The following is a 10,295-nucleotide window of genomic DNA, read 5'->3' as shown; positions in this document are numbered from 1 at the left end:
TTCTTCCTTCAACATAAGAAATTGCATGCTACTCATTCAAAAAGAGGTGTAAAGAGAAAAAATGCAATGAGGTAGAAAGAGGGGGACATCAGTAGTAAGAGAAGACAAGAATTTTTTGAAGATTTCATTACCTGATGACTACTCTCAAAAGTCAAATTCGGTCCAACAGAGGTTTTGGAAGGGCTTTATGTTTCTTCTTTCCATATTTTAACAAGCTGACTCTATCATTTATGTATGCATCTTCTCAGCTTTCTTCGTTGTGAGAGAGAGAGAGAGAGATAGTAGTAAATCTGAATTATCAGATTAGGAAGGTAGGGAATGGGGGGCAGTAAATCCAGCAACATGAGTAAGAGAAGGAACATCAGCTAGATCTCTTTAGCTCTTTTCTTCCTCACGGTGAAAAAGTTTCTCAAGTAAAAGGTGGGTAACAAATTCCCACTTTTTGAGGAAAATTAGAGAAAATAAAGTCACGTGATCTCTTATTTTCTTTCTCCCGTTTTGTTAAAGATTCTCTTTTCTCTGGAAAAATTGCCTATCAAACAGACCCTTAATTTACAGAATTGCCATAAGGGTATAATGGAGAAGCTTACAAAAATATGTTGGGGCCAAACAGGAAATTGAGGCCAAAACGATGCCGGACACTTATAGGGGCCAAAACGGCGAGTTGGTCACAAATCGGGGGCCAAAACGGAATTAACCCTTTATATTATCACAGTCATATTGATCTTTTTTCTATAATAGATATAAGAAGAAGAAAATATTAGTAGTAAAATCTCTCTCTATAAACACTATATTTTATCTCTCACAAAGAAAAGAAGAAGATCATTAAATAATAAAGAATTCTCTTTGATTTAGCCGAGAAGATGAAGAGAACTATGATGAAAACCAGCTTTGTTTTTTTTCCTTCCCTTTCTCTCTTCTATAATTTTATTCTAACCGAGCAGAAGATGAAGAGCAATTGATCGATAAAAGATGATGATTAAAGTGATCTTCCCTCATGTTCTAGCTGTTTTTCCCTCTCTAAATTGTATTTCTTGAAGCCCAGAGATGAAGAGAAAGAACGGAGCACTGTTCTCTTTTAGTTCCGTCCCAGAGAAGATGCTTATGAAGTTTTTTTTCTAGCTGTCCATATAGCAGAAAGAAGAATCATTCTCTCTCTCTCTCTCTCTCTCTCTCTCTCTCTCTCTAAAATATCATCTCAAATCACCCTCTATCTATTTGAAATCTCCTTCCTTCTTTCAGTTATGTCAATTTATAGAAATATCCAGCTCACTCTCCATCACTCTCTCTAGATAAAATCTTTAATCGAATCCCTCTCCAAGATCAATCAAAATCCCACTTGATTCTCCTTAATCTCCGTTATTTTGAAGTTCCAGCTCTTGCTAAATCTCTCTCTCTCTCAAATTATTCCCTTGAAGTTCTCTTTCACTCTCTACTATTCAAGATCTCCATAGGATTTCTAATATGTCCTTCAATCTCCACACCTCATTCTCGTTAAAACAAAAGGTAAAAGCATCTCCACTGCAACACTCAATCTTAGAAACTTTAAGTGCCAGATATGACATTTAGAATTTTTTTTCTTAGAAACTCTCTCAAATGCAACACTATTTGGATCTCTAAGATGACGTGTCGATGGTGGAATAAAGATATCTCAAGAGGACACTCTATTCCTAAAGTGTCCTCTTGAGATATCTCTAATTGTCCAACTCATCGAGTCTTCTATATTCTCTAAATAACTAGTTATTTATTTATAAATATAACTATGCTACATAAGTAAATAAGATAAGTTTAGAGCTTTGCATTGGAGATGAAAAAAATTGAGGATCTCTATTTTTGCCACCAAAGAGTGAGAATCTCAATGGGAACTTGAGTCATGGGATAAATATAGATTTCTTTTGAGTTTTGCATTGGATATGCTCTAATAAATAAGAGATCTCGAATCCTATCTCCCTCTCTACACATATCTTAATTTCCAAAAGATAGAGCTGATGGGAAAAGAAAGAGAAGAATTGCGACAAAATCTGGGCTCCAATTAATGCTGTCAATATGGGGTGATTAGGTGCCTTGCGGGTAAGTTAAGAAGCTTGTGACTCAGTTTCAGATGGCTCCACGTGTGGCTTCGATGATTCGGTCGCTAGATTTGAATATATATGCGAGTAGAGTACCGTAGTATCACGCGCGCGCCATAGTGAATCAATATTTGGAGTGGATCCCGACACTTCCCAGTGAATGCCCACCATTGTACCACACATATACACTTCGCCCAGATTGCACCACGTCCTCCCGATAGATCTGCGCCACATGTCATGTAACTGATTTGGTCAATCGATTTTGACCCAAACTTTGACTTGCTCTATTTTGCCATCCGGATTCCGGTTTGACTTCCATTTTCACCGTTAGGTTCTTCTTCGACTCTACTTTTCATCCGAATATCAACATTGACCCACATTTCCAGAGTCAACAAATGACCAAAATGCCCCTCCTGCGTCTTTATCTCGTTTTTATCTATTTTTCGCGCTCAATTCCTTAGAAGACACATGAGTAAGAAAATCAAATAATTTATAAAAATAATGTCTCGAAGTAGACCAATATGCTAAAGTTAAAAGATTGAGATGAGACATTTTCATGTCTCATCAGCATTCCAACTAAAGTTATACAACGTTATCATCAGACTTCGGTGGAAAATCAGGAAACACTATTGTTGGTTCTAAATGATGATGAAATCAGAGAGGTAGTAATGAAAATGGGTACCTTAAAGAGTCTAGAACTGGATGGATATCCTTTCCAATTTTATCAAAAAAGCTAGTCAGTGGTAGGGTCGGATATCACGAAGTACATCAAATAAACCTTCAGAAAGGTAATCTCGATGATGAATCAATCATAATAAATCGTTCTGATTCAGAAAATCAGACATCCGACAAAAGCTACTGAATTTTGACTAATCTATGTAATACCCTATACAAGTTAATCACAAAAATCATCGCCAACAAATTGAGACCACTACTAGACGAGGGCATTAGTTAGACGTAGAGTGCCTGCATCCCAAATAAGCAAATTGATGAGACACGAAAATGCCCCATCTAGATCTTTTAACTTGGGCTAGTTAGTCCATGTCGAGTAGTTACTCTGATTAATTACTTGTTTTTCTATCTCAAGTATCTTTATGATGTTTAGTGTAAAAAACAGATGAAATCGGGAGAAAGAGATGTTAGGGGCACTATGGTCATTTGTTGATTCTGGTACTTTGGGCTAACATTTGTGCTCAGGTGAGAAATAGAATCGAAGACGAACCCGACGGCGAAGACAGAAGTCCAATCGGAATCCGGATGACAAAGATAGACCCGGTCAAAGTATGAGTCAAAATCAAGTGACCAGGTCAACATATACCAACTCAACAACATGTGGTGCTAATCTGACGGCGAAATAAAATATTCGGTACACGGTTGGGCATAGCTAGCACAGGTATTGGACGAATATGGTCGTTCGCGGGACAAAATCGGGGCTTCTAGATGGCGTTACGTTCTCCTAGAGAGGTGATTCGGTATATGTGGGCATCATAAATCGGTGTTTCCGAGTAGATCCAGTGGTTGATTCGGTTCGATGGACACGTGACACCATATATGGTCGCGTTGTAAAAATGGTAACTTTCTTGCGATGCACTGAATAATTACCTTTAACTGCCAGTGTCAATCCATCAATTATGCGTGGACCAGTCACTAAAAGATTTGACGTCTTACCTCTTTCACTCTTATCTCTTTAAATTGTTTTGGAAATAATAGAGAGATAGAGAAGGATTATGTTCATTGCTGGTTTCTTTTTGAATTGTAAAGAGAGAAAGAGTGGTTGTAGAGAGATTGATAGAGAAAATTGTAATCAAGAGGTTTTCATCATCTTTTCTTCTTCTTCTTCTACTGTTTTCTGATTTTTGTGAGAGAAATAAAGAAACAGAGAGTTATAGAGAGAGAAAGGAAGAGTTTAGAAGGAGAGAAAGAGTTTTCAGAAAGTAGAGAGAGAAAAAGAGTTGGGGAAGACGAGAAAATCAGTGGAAAAATTATTTTCCCACAGAGAAATCGTTTCCAAGAAGACGAGAAAAATCGATTTCCTTTAGGGTCTGTTTGGTCTGTTCGTCTGGAAAATAGTAAAAACAGAAGGAAAATACTTCCCTAAGGCTATGTTTGGTTGCAAATCAGCAAGAAAGTTAGTTCTCTTTACTCTTATACTTTTAATTGTTTAAATATTTGTCTCTCTCAACATAAGTAGCTAATTTTCTTTACTCTAGGGTTAGATGAAATTATGATTTTGCATGAATACTTACTTAATATCTTAATAAATTGATAAGCAACTCATATATATCGATTCTCGATAAATAGTTGTAATTTCTTCGTCAATTGTAATTCTGAGTTGATTCGTCATATTTAGAGTAACTTCTTTAATGATCAATGCTTCTTAGTTGATAAGGGAATGTTATATGTTTAAATCTTTCATTACCTATGCTTCATACATCTTGATTTGTCATATTTAGGTTAGGCTCTTTAATGACCAATGCTTGATAATTGATAGGCAATAGTTAGAGTCGTAGAAAATCGATTGAGGTGAATCAAGGAAAAATTGAGATTTGAGTAAATATTTGTGTTTGATTATAACGGATTCGAAACCATAGGCTTCTCCCCCATTCATCTTTTCACTATCGTATTTTCCTCCGTTTTTGTTTTAAACCAACTTTAGTATTTTATTTCATCATCACAGAAAAAAAATCAAAATCGAATTTAAAAACCAAGTTAGTTGTAGGTTTAAGAGTAAGTTTAACTAGTCTCCGGCCTTACCGGGTGTACTACTTGACACCCGTATACTTGCGGGTGGAGACCTATTTAGAAAACTTTTTAGGCTCATCACAAATCATCAATAACATTATCGTAACTCAGGAATCGTTTCACTCGATGAAACAGTCAAGTGTCAAGAAAATAGCCTTTGCGCTGAAGATGAACCTGAGAAAGGCTTATGACCGAGTTAATTGGGCATTATTTAAATCAGTTTTGCCGTAGGGATCAGAGACCCTCTGTTATATCTCATCATTTCGTACGTAAGCACCACTACGTTCAGTGTGATAGTGAATGGGAAGCCATATGGTAAGTTCAGCTCATCAAGAGGTCTCCGTCAAGGCTGACACTCTTTCAGCATACTTACTTATTTTAGTATCCCAATCATTTTTCATTGCTAATGAGTAAATTTGAAGGATAATGATTATTTGAATGGTATCGGGTGAACAGAAGTGCCCAAGAATCTCACACTTATTATTCGTGGATGACCTTTCGATTATGGGAGAAGCAAGTACAAAAATCTTAATGCGGTCAAAAATAGATTACCTAGTTATACGAGATTTTCAAGGCAAGCGGTCAAGTCAATTTTTCAAAATCGGCATTATATTTCAGCAAAGGTCTATTGCAGGAAATCGACAACCATTTCCTAAATGAGCTACAAGCTCCATTATTGGTAGATTCTGAAATATCTCTTGGAACAAGTATCTTGGCGGGGAGACTCTTAGGATTTAGAGATGGTTAGTATTGTTATTTAGAAATGTTGTTTCTCTTTTTTTTTTTTCCAAAAATATTTGTGTTCTAATTCAAATAAAGACAATATATTTCTCATTAGAGCATCTCCAATGCAAGACTCAATCTTAAAATCTTAAGTGCCACCTAGGACTTTAGAGATTTTTTTGAGAAAAAACCTCTCCAATGCAAAACTCAATTGAGATCTTAAGATGATGTGGAAGCATTAAGTTTTAAGATGTCTCAACTAGAAACTCTATTTTTGAGATCTCTTTTGAGAGTCTTAAGTGTCCTAGTCATCAAGTTTAATTTTTGGACTAATAGAAAGTCTTTCTTTCTCAACCACTTTTTTCTATTAAATGTATGGGTGACATGTAGTGTTGTTAAAAAGGCCAGGCCGGCCCGGGTTGGGCCCGGGACGGCTCGTTCCGTACAGGCCCGACCCGTACAGAAAACGGGTCTGGCCAACCCGGGTTCTATTCCGGGCCCGGGCTGGGCCTATGGTTTGGGCCCGACGGGCCAGGCCCGGCCCGCCAATTTTTTTTTTTTTTTCATGCCTTATTTTAAAAATTGCATAGATAATTTGAAAACATTCCTTTTCGAAAAGATCTATCCAACAAAATCGTTCCTAAAAGATTCATTTCCATAAAATATTTTCGAAAAATCTTTCCTAACTTGTTAATTTATCTATTTAAATCATCCTCTATATTATTTCCAATACGTAATTTCTAAAATCACTTTCACGAAATCTTTTCAAAAATCTTTCTTAAACTTGTTAACCTATTTATGTAAATCATTTTCTATTTATATAAATCATTCTCTACTAATTAGTTTCAAAATATAATTTCTAAAATCATTTCCCAAAAATCTTTTCATAGAATCTTTCCTAAACTTATTAATTTATTTATGTAAGTCACCCTCTATTAATTATTTCCAAAAAGTAATTTCTAAAATCAATTCAAAAAACTCTTTCTAAAAATCTTTTCTATACTTATTTATGAAAATTATATCCTATTAACTAATAACTATTCCTAAAATCTTTCTAAAAGTCATTTTTAAACCATGTCATTATTTATAGAAAATCCTTTCTAAAGTTTTAATTTTTTATATTCAAAATAAACAATAGATTTGTATTTTTTTAATTTAAATTTTGGTTTTTCAAAAAATATATATATATATATATATATATATATATTATAGAAAATCCGGGCTGGCCCGGCCCGGATTCAACCCGGCCCGGCCAGGCCTGGGTCTATCCCCAGTCCCGGGCTGGGCCCTTGTATAGTCAACCCGGGTTGAGCCCGGCCCGGGAAACTTTCAACCCGGGTTGGCTAGGCCCGGCCCGGTTACTTGCCCGGCCTGGACAGGCCCGGGCCGGGCCGGCCCGACCCGGCCTTTTAAGCATCACTAGTGACATGTGTATCTATTAGAGTCTTTTAGAGTGTTGCATTGGAGAAGGACTTGAATTAGAGACACTCAAGTTAGCCACATAGGAAAGAGAATCTCAATTGAGACTCAACACATAAGCCAATTAGATTTTTTTTTGAGTTTTGCATTGGAGATGCTCTTACCTTTATCTTTCTTATCTCTATTTCAAGTGAAGAATTCTTACCTTCATTAACGTGTAATAACAAAAAAAGATAGTGAGTACTTGTTCTTTAGAGTTCGACCGTTAAAATGGTCTTTGATAAAACTTCGACCATATGTGTAAATAACACAAATAACCAAGTAATATTAAGACAATGCTGACGAGGAAATATGATATAATCTCAACAATTATAAAATTTCAATTTATAATTTACAAATCACTAATTAATGTTAATCAATTAACTAATTTATATAATTGAGTAATTTGTTAAGATTAATTTTTATAAATTAATCTTAATATATTTATTAATGATATATTTAACAAATTTTAACTTATTACTCAACAATGATATATTCAATTTATAATTTGCAAATCACTAATTAATCTGAATAAATTAACTAGGTTGTATTATGGAGTAATTAGTTATGATTAATCCCAATAAACTGGTCTTAATAAACTATTAGTATTTTTTATTAACAATTCATATGCTCTATTTTTAATTTACAATTCAGTAGTTAATTTTAATAAATTAACTAGTATTCAAATATTATAGTTATAATTATATTTGTAAACTAGTTTAATTATATGATTGTGTAATTTATAATTTATAAAGCACAAATTAATCTTAATTAATTTAATGTTCGTAAATGATTTAGTATTTTTAATTTACAATTTGTATGCTATATTTTTAATTTAAAATTTAATAGTTAATCTTATATACATTCGAATTTGATAAAAAAAAAAAATGTTTAAATTTTATTTTAAAAGATAGACTACTCTTTATGTCTTGAAAAATTATCACCGCATCTTATCTTTGTAAAGAAGAAAAAAAAGACAGTAGATGGAATTTGATATTAAACAAAACAATGATATAATGATTCCTTATTGCTGGAGGGTTTTGAGTAGCTCTTTGAGACTGTTAAGACTCTCCGCCAAAATAACCTAATTTGTTTCCAACTCAGTCCAACCACTAGTGGCTGAAAGACGGAAACTCATCCTAACAAAAATAGAGTTTACAAGATAAGACATCAATTAATCATCAAATAAATAATAAAAAGGCTTATCATTACATCTTATGTTTATAAAAAAGTAAAAAAAACATTAGATGAAATCTAGAAAAAATAGTCAAATCATTATAATATATATTTATATTTAAATGAATGAAATAAAAAAGAATACGTAATAATATATATAAAAAAATGACTATAACAGAGTTAATGGTAGTCAACATTGAATTAACAAAGAGAAAAGAGCTTAAAGAAGATTTCAGTTATAAATATGGATTGAAAGGGAAAAAGGGAGATTTGCAGTTTGGACTCCCTTTCATATAATTGACTTGCTGTTTGGACTCCCTTTTTCCAGAGTTGCACTTTGGACTCCCTTTTTCTATAAAAATAGTTAAATATAACAGCTCTAAATTACATGGGAGTGAAAGTACTATTTTACCCTAACCAAATGAAAATATCCCAAATATGATTTAACCCTCTATTTAACCTAACCTTATGTTGTTAACCCACAATAGGATTTCTTCCTTCAACTATTAACCCCTAAATCATTATCTTCAAATCCTCTTAACAAAACTTTCTCTCTCTAAAATTTTTCACTTTCTTTCTCTAAACTGTTTTTGAGCTCATCACCATAACCAGTAAACATTCAAACAAACTCTCATCATCATCATCATCATCTCCATCACCATTTCCATTTCCACCAAGAACAACTTCTTCGACTCCTCTTCACACATTTTCTGAATCAATAATGGAAAGAAATGGTTGAAATCATGATCGGGTAATGGAATCCAGATACTTATTCTGGTTTTGCTAAACTTATTTATTTCATGATCGTCAAGAATCTAAAGAATTTTTTTAAGTAAGTTAAAGTTTTATAAAGTGCTAAGCTTTTTTCCTTAAGTGTGTTAAAGAATTTTTGAGTGCTTTCAGAGAAATCGAGTGGTATTATTTCTAATTTTGAACACAATTTGAACGAATCGGACGATCCGGTCAGTGATTCAAATTACAGTCGGTTGGTGATTCAAATTACACTGAATTTGAACAAATCCATGAACGATCTATTGCCGTCAAGAAGAGGAGACGGCACTACTATTTCTCCTCAATCGATTTGAAAGAATCTATTGCCGTCAACAAGAAGAGACGGTCATTCCTCCACTACCTGCAAGAGGAGACGGTCATTCCTCCACTACCTGCAACCGCGACTTGGAAAATTTATCGCCGTCAAAACCACCAGAACCGCCGTCATCTTCACATTGTGTCTCCAGTTTGAAAGAATTTCTAGAGAGAGAAAGAGAAAACACAGACAATATCTCATAATAAATCTAAGTGATATTTGGTCCAAAAGAGGCATTTGTGATCACTTTAAAGAATGTTACCAAACAAGAAATCATTTTCTCCCTTATCTGACATAGACATGATCAAGAAAGCAAAATTAATCAAATTTTCATCCAACACAGAAAGGAAACCAAATAAATTGTAAAGGGTCAGATTCTTCAACATTGGCAGAAAAAGAGCTAAAAAAAAGAGCTCTCTTGATATCAATAAGGTTATAACAAACCCTATGATCTTAATATATATAGTTAAGTGAATAATTTAAAAAAACCTTCTCCAAGTGATTAGGGTTTGTGAAGAAGAAGAAGATGAGTTAAAGATGGAAGAAGAAGAACAAGAGTTGAATAAACTAGGGGGTCTAAAGTGCAATATTGATTGTACAAGGGTAAACTGGGGATTATTTAAATTATAACTATAAAGACGGAATATTCCCGAGTGATTCCGTCAAAAGGGAGTCCAAAGTGCAACTCTGGAAAAAGGGAGTCCAAACAGCAAGTCAATTATATGAAAGGGAGTCCAAACAGCAAATCTAAACGATAACTAATAATACTTCGGTAGTTTAACTGCATCAATAAAGACTATAAGACCAAAATAATACATGAAATGTAAAATAAGTAGAAAAGTGTACTATTTGGTGAGCCCCAAGCCTCAAACTATTTATTTTCTCTCAATATTGTCATTCTATAAATATATTTTAAACTATTAGTAAACCCAAAGGTTTCTTGGTGTTGAGTTAATCAAGATATTGTTTGCATATTTCATAAGAGAGGAAATTTATAGCCAAAATTTATTGTCAAAATTTATTGTTGGCAAAATTCAGCA

The sequence above is a fragment of the Eschscholzia californica genome, unplaced genomic scaffold (assembly GCF_041429995.1).
Source record: "Eschscholzia californica isolate CP2 unplaced genomic scaffold, dmEscCali1.0.p SCAF_3, whole genome shotgun sequence".
Classification (NCBI taxonomy): domain Eukaryota; kingdom Viridiplantae; phylum Streptophyta; class Magnoliopsida; order Ranunculales; family Papaveraceae; genus Eschscholzia; species Eschscholzia californica.
Note: the sequence above shows the minus strand (reverse complement) of the source record.